Consider the following 13,482-nt stretch of genomic DNA (forward strand, 5'->3'; position numbering starts at 1 on the left):
TTATGACTTATTTTATGAGTATTAGAATGTAATTATTGTGAGGTTGGATAGAAAGAAATAAGAAATAGAAGATCTGCCTAATTGTCTAATATATACTGCCAAGTATACGTTGAAAGTTTTATAATATATAGGAAAATACTTTTCAATGTTTCAAATAAGAGCTCAGAAAAAGGTGGGCTCCTTGAAAACAAAATGTCATAGTATGAATGATGATATAACTTGAGGTTGTGAGAAGGGCAACTGTAATAGCTTGTCCAATTGTATTGAATTTTGGAGATTTCATGATGTAAAAATAATTAAGAGCTTCATTGAATATCTACAAATTGTTTTTACCTTACCATCAGATGATATGGTCATACTAACTTGGAGATTAATAGATACAAGGGTCAATTTTAGGTAAGAAACACTCAAATATTTCAGCTATTTTTATCATATTTAATTTTGAGTGTGTGTGTACACTTTGACAAAGTTTTTTGAAAACTTGATTTTATAATACATATTTGAGATTTACTGCAAGCTATTAATATATATGTATACTTTTTCTTTTTTTCAAATGCTTATTTTCATGGACAAATATAAACTAACTAAAAATATCCATAAACACAGCAACAAGCACCTCAGGTGATCTATGTGGACAGAGCAATATTGAAAAATAGTAGAGAGAAAAATATCACACTATTTAAAATTTACTGTAAAGTCATGGTAAGAAAAGCATCAAGACTTTCATAGAATATCAGGCGCACAGACCAAAGGACTGTAAAAGATAGCCCAGAATTAAGTCTACATATTGACAGGAAAACAATGGTTCAAAGACAAGCTATAAAAGAAAGTGTTGTAAATTGGCATGTCTATGTGTATGAGAGAAAGCTGGAGAACATTCTTCAAAACTATAGATTAGCTTTACATGGATATCTAACAGAAAGTTAGCTAAAGATCAAAATGTAAAGTGAGGATTATTTTACTTCTGCAAAGAAACAAAAACACTCACTTTTGATAATGGTCTCAGCAAGTACACATTGATAACTATCTGAAAATTGTTTTTTAATTTATTCAAAATTTTCAATCTAACACCCTCTTATGTTTAAAGTCAATGACTGACTTAATGCCTAGGCTCATAGCCACAATATAAACTCCATAATTTTTAAAAGCATTCTACTAATAAGAGATGCGTTAAAAACATATGCGGGAACTAGTACAACTATGTATTTTAAAACCATATTGATAACTATAATTTTTCTGACATGACTGTATCATTTCAAACATCTTATTACTAGTGTTGCATTCAATTTATGCTATACTTATATTGCTTTTTCATGAAATGATCATTTTGTGTTTGATTTGTGAGCATAAATACACAGGCACACGTATCAAAATTAAGAGTGAACAGTGAAAGTATTATTATTTTATTTGTGAGACATTCACCATAAGCCTCATATATTTCTCCAGATTGAGTAAGGAGAGACAGCCATAGCTCTTTCTGGACTGTCTTTTTATGTATTTCTGTATAACAATCAACCTTGTAAGATCATAAAAGTGTGTTTTTCAAGATATAGTAAATGTTCATTCTAGGCAGAGATAAGCAGCATTTTCAACATTTTAATATAAAAACCCAGTGTTTCCTGAATTCAGGGTTCTACAGCTATGCAGCTAATCACCTGTGTTCTAGGCCCATAGTATTGCCTCCAAGTGATTTGCTGGACATAGGAAACCTAATGAGTATGGAGACAGTATTGTGTGTTTCCGTGTAATAATTCCCTTTCCCCTTGATGCCTATTCTTGAACCCTGCAGCAGCATTTCTGAAACTGGGATGGCTGTCTAGTATACAGATCAGTGTTTTTCCTATTTTTGAATTTTAATGGAAACACATACTCATACTATTATATGGATACTTTTTCTTTTTGGAATGCTTTGAGAGTTGAACACAGAGTCTTAAGCATGCTAACAGTTCTCATGAAGAGCTATATGTGTGTGTGTATGTATGTATATATTATGTTTCATTTGCATGTATCTGGAGATAAAAACAGATACATTTGCGTTTGTGTGTTCATTTTATTTGTTTTTTTGTTTCATTAAAAAAGTATGATTTAAATTTGAAATAAAAGTTAAATTTAATCTCAGTGGCATCATTTTAGAACTGAATTTTTTTCATAACTAAGTGTATGAAATAGTTTGGTTCCATGCCTTTGAAAGTTACATAGCTTCACGGCAGGAGGTGAGACATGTATGGTTACGTTCATGCACCAAACAAGAGTTGAGATAAATTCATTGCTACAAAAAATGCACATTTTTTGAGCTACTTAGCAGTTATGGCTACAAATGAGGAAAACTAAACACACTCAGCAGTGCTTTGAGACCTCACTGATAAACTTAGCATGAGGCCAAATGGTCGCATCAATGTTGTTGAAATCATAACAAGTTCTGCAATTATTATTATTCTTTTAGCGCTTAATTACAGGTTATTTTTATTTTATTTTATTTTATTATTTTTATTGGATATTTTATTTACTTTTCAGATGTTCTGCCCTTACCCCATTTCCATTTTAAAGTCATGTTTTAAATTATATCACTTGCAAATAAATTCTGCTACCCAGAACAAACAGGGCACCATGAGTCCTTCAATAGTGAAATTAATATTTCTGTAAAAAGTGGACCTTAATTAACAGCAATTTTAAAACATTAAACACTGCAAACATAAGTTTTAAAATGAACAATTTGTTATCAATGGTAATGCTTTCCTTAACTGTATTAAAAAAGTAAAAGGGATACATTTGAATATCTATTTCACTAATGTAATCATAAATATTGTAACAGATAAAGAAATTACATATAATATTTTCAAAATATATCATAGAAATCTATACTGTGACTATGAATACCATTTAGACAAATTTAACAAAAAGCTTGAATGTTTTACTTTTCATTTTATATTGTCATCTAATTTTCAGTGTTAATTTTTTCATATCATAATGCTTTTCAACTGTATTAGAAATTGCCATGCTTTTTTGGTACTTTTTAGTGGGAACCAACATTTTAACTAGCATTTTACTCTCATAAACTCAATTTGACAAATTTGCAAATATTAACTTGAATATTAGTGTGAAATCATAATTTAACGATGTGTGTTTAAGATTAATTATTCAATGTAATTTTTAATAAAATTAAATACATTAAATAGAGAATTATAAAAATAACTTTTATTCGCCAGATGTATTTGTCTTCCTGGGGGCTTACTGCTGACTTAGTTTACCCTTCTACTTCTTTTCTGAACCTGTGTCTGGTTGGTTCAGACCAGGTGGTTGGTTCAGCTAGTCTAGTCCAAATTCTTCTTCAAGCTCACAGATTCGATTTGGCTTCTTTCATTTTCTCACTGAAATGCCTCAATCTAACTCTGGCAATGTGTTCTGATCTTCTGGGTGATTCTTATTATATGTCTTCAACTACCTCTGCTGACCTTCACTGAACTATATGAACTCACAAAGGAACTGAACTCCACAGTGCTACACTGAACTTACTGCACTGGCTCCCTGCTTATTCATTTCCCGAATCACTTATCAGCTCTCTCTTCCTGAACTGCTCTTAATTATCCTCCCTGTTTTCCTGAGAGTTGGGCATACACTACCTCTGACTCATTCTGTCAAATCTTTCTCTGATTCATCACTTTGTCTGCCCCTCTATTAATTGTCAATTTCAAATATAGCCACTTCCTTCTACAAACTAAGTATACCTTTATTGTTTGGGATTGAATATATTTACTAAGGGGTTGTCTGTATTCAAACCAGAGGGATTCAAGGTGTGTCATGCCAGACAGATCACACAGACATAGAAGATCTTTCAATGTGATCCTTTGCCAGAGCAGCCATGTTACTGGATTAAAATTACTCCACAGATAAGTCATTTGAAGAAAGAAGTACTTTGTGCTCATTTGTTTTATGTGTTTGGAATCAAGAGGAAAGATTTAGGAAAAAGAATGTAGTCTGCAGAATTAGCTTTATGGCTATATGAAATTGACCTTGCTCTTAAATGATTTGAGTGTCTGAAATAAACATGTACTTAATATTAAATTGTATAAACATCGACTTCCTACTCCGGATTTGTAAATTGCAGTTTTCTTGTAAGTCTATTTATCAAAATATGAATTCATTTTATCCTGTCTTTTGACATTGACCAGTAGCTATGACTGATTCCAACCCATATAGTGTCTGAAGACATTTTCAAAATTTCTAAGGCTAGCATGACTGCTTCTTATACTGCTATATCTCATTAATGTTACTTTTATAAACTGAAGAATGTTGTGACATAGCAACACAATCAAGACAGCAACATGTACACTCTAAGAGGCTCTCAAAGAGAAAGATCTAGACAGTAACTTTCCCAAATACAACCCCAGTGAATTACTAGCTGTGGTAGTTTCCATATACTTGTCCCAAGGACTACCATTATTAGGAGTGTGGCCTTGTTGCGGTAGGTGTGGCCTTTTTGAACAAAGTGCATCAGTATGGGAGTGGGTTTTAGGATGCTCCTCCTAATCATGTGGAAACTAGTCTTCTCTTGCTTTGGAACAAGATGTAGAACTCTAAGCTCCTTATTCAGTGCCATGCCTGCCAGGCGACTGCCATGCTTCCTACCTTGATGATAATGGAGTGAACCTCTGAACCTGTAAGGAAGCCCCAACTATGTGTTGTCCCTATAAGAATTGCCTTGGTTATGGTGTCTCTTCACGGCAATTGAAACCCTAACTAAAACAGAAGGTTTTACTAGGAGTAGGGTAGTACTGTAATAAGCCTGACCATGTTTTTGTTTGGAAGATTGTGGATTTGAGACTTCGGATTTGGGAAGTGGTGGAGTGCTTTAGTGCTTTTAGAAGCAGTATGAAAGATATTACTTTAAGTCTCCTATCTGGCCAGTACAGAAGATAGATGGATCATGGAGAATGGCACTTGACTATAAGCAACTAAATCAGGTAGTAACTCCCATTGCAGCTGCTGTACCAGATGTAGTTTCCTTACTTGAATAAATTATCCCATCTTCTAGTACCTAGTATATAGCTATTGATGTAGCAAATGCCTTCTTCTCAGTATCTGTCCATAAGGACTACCAGAAGCAATTTGCTTAGTCTTGGCAAGGCCAGCAGTACACTTTTTCAGTTTTGCCTCAGTGATATATTAAGGCTCATGCTCTGTGTCATACTTTAGTTAGAAGTGATTTAATCTTCTGTCACTTCCATAAAATATCACAATGTTGCACTATATTGATAGTATTACACTGATTGAACCACATGAGCAGCAGAGAGTAACCACTTTGGAGTCGTTGGTAAAACATACATATCAGACGATGGGAGATAAATCTAACCCAAATTCAAGAACCTTCAACCTCAGTGAAATCCTTAGGAGTCCAGTGGTGTGGGACATGCAAAGATATTCCTTCTAAAGTGAAAGATAAGCTATACACTTGGACTCTCCCACCACCAAGAAAGATGTACAACATTTAGTGGGTCTATTTGGACTCCATAGACAGCACATTCCTCACTTAGGTGTATTATTCAGGCCTATTTAGTAAATGGCTCAGAAAGCTGCTAGCTGTGTATGGAGCCTGGAACAGTAGAAGACTGGATCCCACATGGCTAGGAGGCTCTAAAAGCCCAGCCCTATAGTGACACACTTCGTCCAACAAAGCCACGCCTACTCCAACAAAGCTACACCTCCTAATAGTGTTAATCCCTGGGACAAGCACATACAAACCACCACACCACTCATGCTCTCTTCTGCAAGAACTCTAAGCTCAGTAGATATCATGAAAAAAAAAGTCTAAAAGTAAGGAGAGAACTTGAGTAAACAGTTTTCAGTGGGGGAAGAGGATAATAGAGGGAGTTGGAGGTGATGAAGAAAACCGCTAATCTGACATAGCAGCAAACTACCCTCTGACCCTGTTTTTATTCCCTGAGACTAAGGAGGTTCCCAGGCTTCATCTGAAGTGCTTAACATTCCTGGAGTGCATTTAGTTTAAATCTCACATGTCATGCTGGTGATCAGGGTAACTTCTATGAGTTTTTTTGTTTTGTTTTGTTTTGTTTTTTTGTTTTTTTAGTTGTTTCCAAACTTTTTGATGCTGGAAGATTCCAGAAATACGCAAATGTCCTAGACTTATGACATGCAAGGATCTGTGACACTGAATGAAGATTCATACCGCTTGTGATTATACAGTTCACACCCTTACAATAATCAAAGTAAAAGCTACCTTTACTTTAACTGGATGTATCCACAATTGCTACCCTGTAGTTTTTTAAAAATATTTTCTTATTTCAAATTGAGCTCACTGCCAACTTCTCAGGGTAATTTGCTCACTATGAAGCTGTTCATGCTTTGGCAATAGGAGTCAAAACCACTTCAAGCATTTTAAACTATATTTGCAAATCTCAAAACTAGTAATCAAGCATAAATAAGGTAGCAGAGTGTATTAAAAAATGTACACTCTGAAATGAGTCATTCAACTGTGGTTTTAAAGGCATTTTATAGTATTTACTAAAAAAATAAGATCAAGGAGGTAAATTGTGAATGTTTAAGAAGAATTTTCTTTGGAATGAAAGTTGCTTATTAAAGAGGTGAGAAAAGTTGTGGTTGTAGACAAACATAATGTGAATTCGAAGTGCTAGCTTTAAGGGGTGAATCTGATGGACAATATTTTCATTTTATAAGTCAAACTGTTCCTGAAAATTCAGATTCTATTAATTATTATACTCCTTGTGTATAAGATATAAGTTTCAAGAAAATTAACATATAATGTGTGTTTTGTTAATAAATTTTTCATAAAAATAATCATGTGGTAATGGATATGATGATATTTTCTACTTGTTTCCCATCAATGTAAGAAGAACAAATTAATAAAATGCCACTTTAAGTAGAATTAAAAAAACATGTAGGTGTGGATATGTAGATTAATCATTGTATATTAAAATTTAAAATATCCTGAAATGTTATGTATTCAACAGATCAAAAATTTGTTTGAAAGAATGCTCCTAATTAAAATATTTTAAAAATAATTATGATGCTACAGATGTATTATAACTGACAAAATATTTTAACATTGTTCAAATAAAATATCTTTTACGAGCTATACTAAAAAAAATCTAATTTTAAAATACTATTTTTGAAAATTATGTTTATATGGAAATAATATAAAATTTTAAATTAAAAATTGAGAATTCTGTATGATTAATATATTTATATCATTTCCACCTCTGTATTCTTTATTTCCTACCTCTGGCCCATTTCTTGTCCCTTCCACTCAAATTCACAACTTATTCTGTAATTATTATTGAATGATAATAAATATTGTTATATATTAATCATTTAATGATATTATTCAAATATAATTATATATATATGTCTCTGAAGAAAGTGTGACTATGGGGAAATAAACATAACAGGAAAGAATTGTTTGCATTTACAGGTCATGTGGATTTTCTAATTTTTGGTAATTTATGTTTAAAAGTCAACAGGCACCACTAAAATTTTTGGACATTTTCACTGACTCAATTATGACTCAGTTTTATTTAATTTGCACAACAAATAGCTAATCCATTGGGTGTGTAGATATCAGCCAATAACTTGCTTTTTATTGTCTGTTTTATTTCAATTGCAACAACTTACTACCCCTCAAATGTAGAAAAACAACTATCTCACTTCCTTATCCTGGAAAAACTTCATGCTATAAAACTGGAATTTTCAAAATAAACTACTCTAGTTAGCTTTTTTTCATTTACTATAATGCCTATTCTTGCTGTGGAATGTATCTACATATTATTTTTTTAATAACTAAATAGCACTTCAATGTGTAGCCATACTGGTTTTATGTATCAGCCAAGTATCCAATGGAAATTTTTGTTTTTTTTTAAATTGTAGATTTCAGGAATAATGTTTTTGCAAACATTTACAAATACAGTTTTAAGGATATGATTCCTTGTTTCTTGAGTAGATACGCAGGGGTGAAAATGGCAGACTATGTAATTACTTTCAATAGATTGCAGAGCTCTTTCCAAAAATTGGAAAACTCCCAATAGTTTGAAGAGCTATGAATGTTTTCTAATTTATGGTACCACTGGAACTGCACCAGGATGCAGATTTACCTATCGCTTGTTGTTATGAACTCATGGAGTGGTATCTTATTGTAGAACTGCTATACTCTAACCCAACTGATGTGAAGTCACACCTTTCTCTATACTTTCTTGTCTTTTTGTATTCTATTTGCATTATCCACTACTCTGTTGCTGCAATGAAACATCAGGGCCAAAGCAACTTGCAATAAAGAGATGATTTGAATTTATGGTTTCAGAGAGTTAAAGTCTATGATGACAGAGAAGCCTGACAGCAAGCAGCAGGCATGGTGTCGAGAGCAGCAAGCTGAAAGCTTGCGTCTTAAACTGCAAGCATGAAGCAGAGACAGGGAACTAGAAGTAGGGGGAGCTTTTTTATCATTATCATCATCATCATCATCATCATCACCATCATTAATCAACCACCAATAGTCTACTTCCTAAATCTCTCCAAATACTACCAATAACTGGGGACCATGCGTTAAAGTTCCCAAGAGTGGGTGTAGGGGACATTTATCACATAAACCACTACACTTTCCTTTGGAAAATATATTCCAATAACTTACCACCTTCATTAGTTGCTTTTCTCATGGCTGAGACAAAATAACTGGAAGGATTTGGAAGAAGACAAGAAAAGTATTTGGAAGAATATGATATCGATATATAAGACACAAAAAATACCATTGAAAACTTTGGGGCTAGAGAAGTGGCTTGTTGGATAATAAAACATGCTGCTCTTGTTGGGGACCAGTGTTCACCTATCATAGAGCAAACTGTAACTCACAACCAACTGTAACCCCTGGGTCAGGGGGATCTGAAGAATCTGGCCTCTATGGACACTTGAAATCATAGGATTCACACAGAAACATACATACATACGTATATGTATATACATACACACACACACACACACACACACACACACACATATAAATATATATGTATATGTATATGTATATATGTATGTATATGTATGTATATACATATATGTATATATAAATATATTAAAAGCAGTTGATTATTCTATGAAATACAATTGCACTGAGGGAGAATCACAAAAGGAAGGTCTGTCTCTGAAGTTGGCAATATTTCAATGTTTGTTTTTGTTGTTGTTTTTTTCTCAAATGACTGCATTTTAACTGTTAACAATGAGTGTAACTCATTGTTTAATTTTTGTTCAAGAATGATAGGAAGATATTATTTTTCATTCATTAATTTACCTTTTGGAAATTGTGAGGACCTCAGCAAATTAAATAAAATGCAATAATATGATTTCAGGAAAAACCAAAAGCACCCTATGTGTTTAAGGTCAGTCAGGATCTGTTTGAGAGGCGTGATTCCTTCTGAGTATTACAATCTCCCAAAGAGGAAAGCAACTTTATTTTTAATATACATAATAATATTTAACTTTTCAGCAGACTTTTTACATTATTCATATTTACTTGAAGGCTTGTGAGAAATTCCCTCTAAATCTCTGTTTTAAATAACACAATATCCCAGGGCAAAAGATTTTATTATTTTATATAAATATGCTAAATAGCATAAACTATACAGCATTTGGTAATTTTACAACGAAGGCCAGGCCTAAGATATATTTATTTATTGAGCCTTCCTAGACATGATTACAACTATCTTTTCCTCTTTCACTACTGCATTTTGTCTTTCTTCATTTCTTCTTCCTTCTTCATTTTAATCATCTATGTCTGGAACTCACAAGCTCATTCCACTGGTTTACTAGCGAACTAAACTCAGCCCTTCCAGAGTTCTTTGACTCTTAGAGATGATCAGGGAGTGTGTTCTGAAACTGTGTCTTTTAGCAACATTAGAAATCACTCCATAAAGTCTCACTAAAAGGGCTCCCCCAAACACGAGCTGAACAAGCATGAGACCAATGGGCATGCCACACTGGATGGAGAAGAATCCTTGAAGCTTCAAATCTATACAAAGAATTATTGGCAATAAAGGCATGCAAAGATTGGGATAATCATGACTCTTGGTAGTCTAGTGATAAAGGGCCGTTCATGAAAACATGCAAATAAGTAACATTATATAGACTGAACAGATTTTCTTTATGACTATGCACGTATACATACATACATACACACACACACACACACACACGCACACACACACACGCACACACACACACATGTTCAAAAACAACTAGTAGAAATAGAGGCCAGGAATTTGAAGCAGTGAAGAGAACAATAAATGAGAGGTTATAGAGAGGACAGGAAAGTGAGAAATTTTGTAATTTTGTTGTAATATCGAAAACTGCAAAAAAAAAAAACATTGCTGAATTGTCCAGCGCTTTCTTGACTTATTGTAGCTCAGAGATTTAAATTAAGGATACACACTCTATCTTATTACACTAAGAGGTATTTTATAATAAGGTATGTGACAATAAAAATATTAACAAATAAGGAATTCACTTAAAATTCAAGTTGAGATAATTACTTTTTGAGTGACTTTTACCTGTTTTCTCCCACAGATTTGAGGTTGAAAAGTGACTGTTTTGGTTTTGTTTTTACAGTTTTTCTGGTTCTTGCTAGAAATTTTACATTTATAATTTTAATCACACTTGCAATACATAATTATCACAATTATGTGTGCTGTTTCCTGTTGACTGGACTTTCAACACACTTAATTTATAGATACCTTTCAAATTATTGTGGGTTCCCTATCATACACTGAATGTCAATCATTGCAGCACTACTGATGTACCTATCAAAGACAAACTCTGTTTTCTCCAAACGTGTGGAATATATGGATTTAAATGTATTTCAGTGTTCTGTAAATAAATCTAATAATTTATGATGAACATTGTATGTTTGTTCACCAACACTTCACATAATATTCAATTTCATCAATTTTAGTAGAATGTGAAAATGCATCCCCCTGCATCTCCTTTGACATCACTTGCCATGCAACTCACTCTGAGTTGCATCTATTTCCTAAAAGCTTAGATGATACGCCTATAACAAAAGAACTATATCCTACAATGCATGTGCTATTTTAAGAGATTCCTATTAGAAAAGGTTTCCCTATGTGAATATAGACTCTTTCTCTCTATCTCTCCCTGCCTCTCTCTCCCTCCCTCTCTCTCTCTCTCTCTCTCTCTCTCTCTCTCTCTCTCTATATATATATATATATATATATATATATAATTATTATATAAAATATATAATTTCCATAATTATTGATGAAAATAGAGGTCGTGAATTCAAAAGGGAGCAAAGACAATTATGTAGGAATGATGAATCATAGAAGGGGAAAGGGAAAAGAAAAAATTAGGCAATTTATATTATGATATAAATAAAAATGGACTTTTTTTGTTAAGATCCAAGTTGAAAATATACTCAAAATAGGTTAGAGCTACTAGGAAAAATGTAGTCTGTTGCTTTTCTTCTTTACTTTACTGAGAAATGGTTGAGGTGATAGCCAGCCCACAGGTTTAGAGCACTGCAACTTTATACATCTCTTTCCCCTGAGAATGTAAATCATGACAAATAAGTCTGTGTGGGAGAAAAGGGACTCCGTTTCCATGCAAAATTCAGAGAAACATTTACCAGATTGGATGATATTTTATAAGGAATCCATTCTTTGAAGAGCCAACACCTGGTTGCAGTACCCTCATTCTCATTTGTTTTAATTCATGTCCTCATTAAATATGCATGTTTTTAAAAAGACCTCTCCTGTAGAATCCCAAGAAATTTAAAAATGTGTTCACTGTGAAATAAATATTCCTTATCTGAGTCATTTTGTAAACCTAGTTTAAAACTTACTGATATTTTTCTAAAACAATAGGCTCGCTAGAGTCTGATTGCTTAGGCTTAATTCTGATCTGTGTGTTTTTCCACTATTGGCTAAAAATCCCTACCTGTGTGTCCAGTGTGGTATAAATGGTGCATGGCAACATTTCAAAAAATGAACATATTAGATAGAGAGAAGACAGACTGATATAAATCCTGCAACACATAGATCTTTTAAATAGTTTACCGTTATATATTCTGTGGTGATTGTTGCTCCACATCACTAAAATCCTCATATTAGCTGATGTTCTCTTAGCTGTCTTTTGTGATTAATGATCAGAAACCCTCATGGCAAATTTACAAATGGAGAGGGATATTCTTTTCAAGGATTCGGCATATATTATAGTTTACTAAGTCCAGGAACTGCAATAGACCTGAAAACAACTTTGTGTTAGTCTGTAATTTGTTCAGGAAGTTCTGTCATAAACATCGTCCTTTACAAGGACTGACCTTCATGGCAGCTATGCCTGGACAATATGGTATCAAGCAAGAAAATTAATGCTGTTGCAATATATTAAATCTCAACAAAATGAATCTCCACAACTGTGCAAGAAAACTATGAGAGCAAAGTAAATCATGTCATTGACTGATCTGATTACTTTAGAGAGATCAAATTATAATGCAAAATCAAATGTCAGTGGCCTAATTCATCACCATGTATTTCTTGTTCATATCTGAGTTTGTTAATTTTCCTTGAACCTCAGTCATTCAACTGTCTCTGCCTTCTGCCTTAGAATATCACTATATTGCATACAAATGCTTTCCTCCAGAGTTCACATGAAATAGTCTTGTTTTATCTCCATTTAGTGTAAAGTCTTGATTACTGTGTTGGATATGATAGATCTTTTCTATTTTTCTTTATATTGCTATTATTTCAGAAAAAATTCAAACTTATTTACAGTTAAACTTCAAAGAGCTACCTAAATGCTTATTCAATACCAGGTGGACATCCCTGAACACACACACATACACACACACACACACACACACACACACACACACACACACACACAAAGATAGTTTCAATGGTAAGACATAAGTTTTAAAAATCCAGAGGTAAAACTTATTCCATGAGGGAGATAGCCTGATCATGAATGTGTTTTTTTCCAAGGTCAGTCTTATCCATTGTGTTCTAGGTGTGTTTATTCCTGAAATTTCCTCAAAAATAGGAATATTGGCTTGCACCCTGTGTTGGTGAATTGTGTGTTTGTGCTCTTCCCTGAAATAATTTCTCTTTTAAAACCATGGAAAAATTCACAGAAGTTCAAAAGCCAGAAAGATTTCCCTACACAACGTACAGATCTTTCTGTGATACACTGCAATTCATAAAAAATTTTAAGTACCCAAAGTGCCATAATCAGGAATTAATTAAATATGTGATGAATGCAGCTACTTGAATTATGTTGTAGGATAGTGGTTAATGGTATGAATAGAAGTCTAAGGTGTATTATTTTAAATTATTGAAATATTGTAATTTAAAAAGAATTACATTATTTCTTGACTACTCTCCTCCCTCCAATCTGTCCCACTGTTTCTCTCTCTCTCTCTCTCTCTCTCTCTCTCTCTCTCTCTCTCTCTCT

At 33.3% G+C, this 13,482-nt stretch overlaps 1 non-coding gene across 1 annotated transcript; it reads left to right on the forward strand.

The window, feature by feature from the left end:
• The first annotated feature begins 12,961 nt into the window (after positions 1-12,961).
• On the forward strand, positions 12,962-13,124 carry LOC114621453. Its single transcript, XR_003711435.1, has one exon. It is a non-coding gene; the product is annotated as a U1 spliceosomal RNA (small nuclear RNA).
• Positions 13,125-13,482: the final 358 nt, after the last annotated feature.

This window comes from Grammomys surdaster, unplaced genomic scaffold (genome assembly GCF_004785775.1).
Source record: "Grammomys surdaster isolate TR1022 unplaced genomic scaffold, NIH_TR_1.0 174, whole genome shotgun sequence".
Classification (NCBI taxonomy): Eukaryota; Metazoa; Chordata; class Mammalia; order Rodentia; family Muridae; genus Grammomys; species Grammomys surdaster.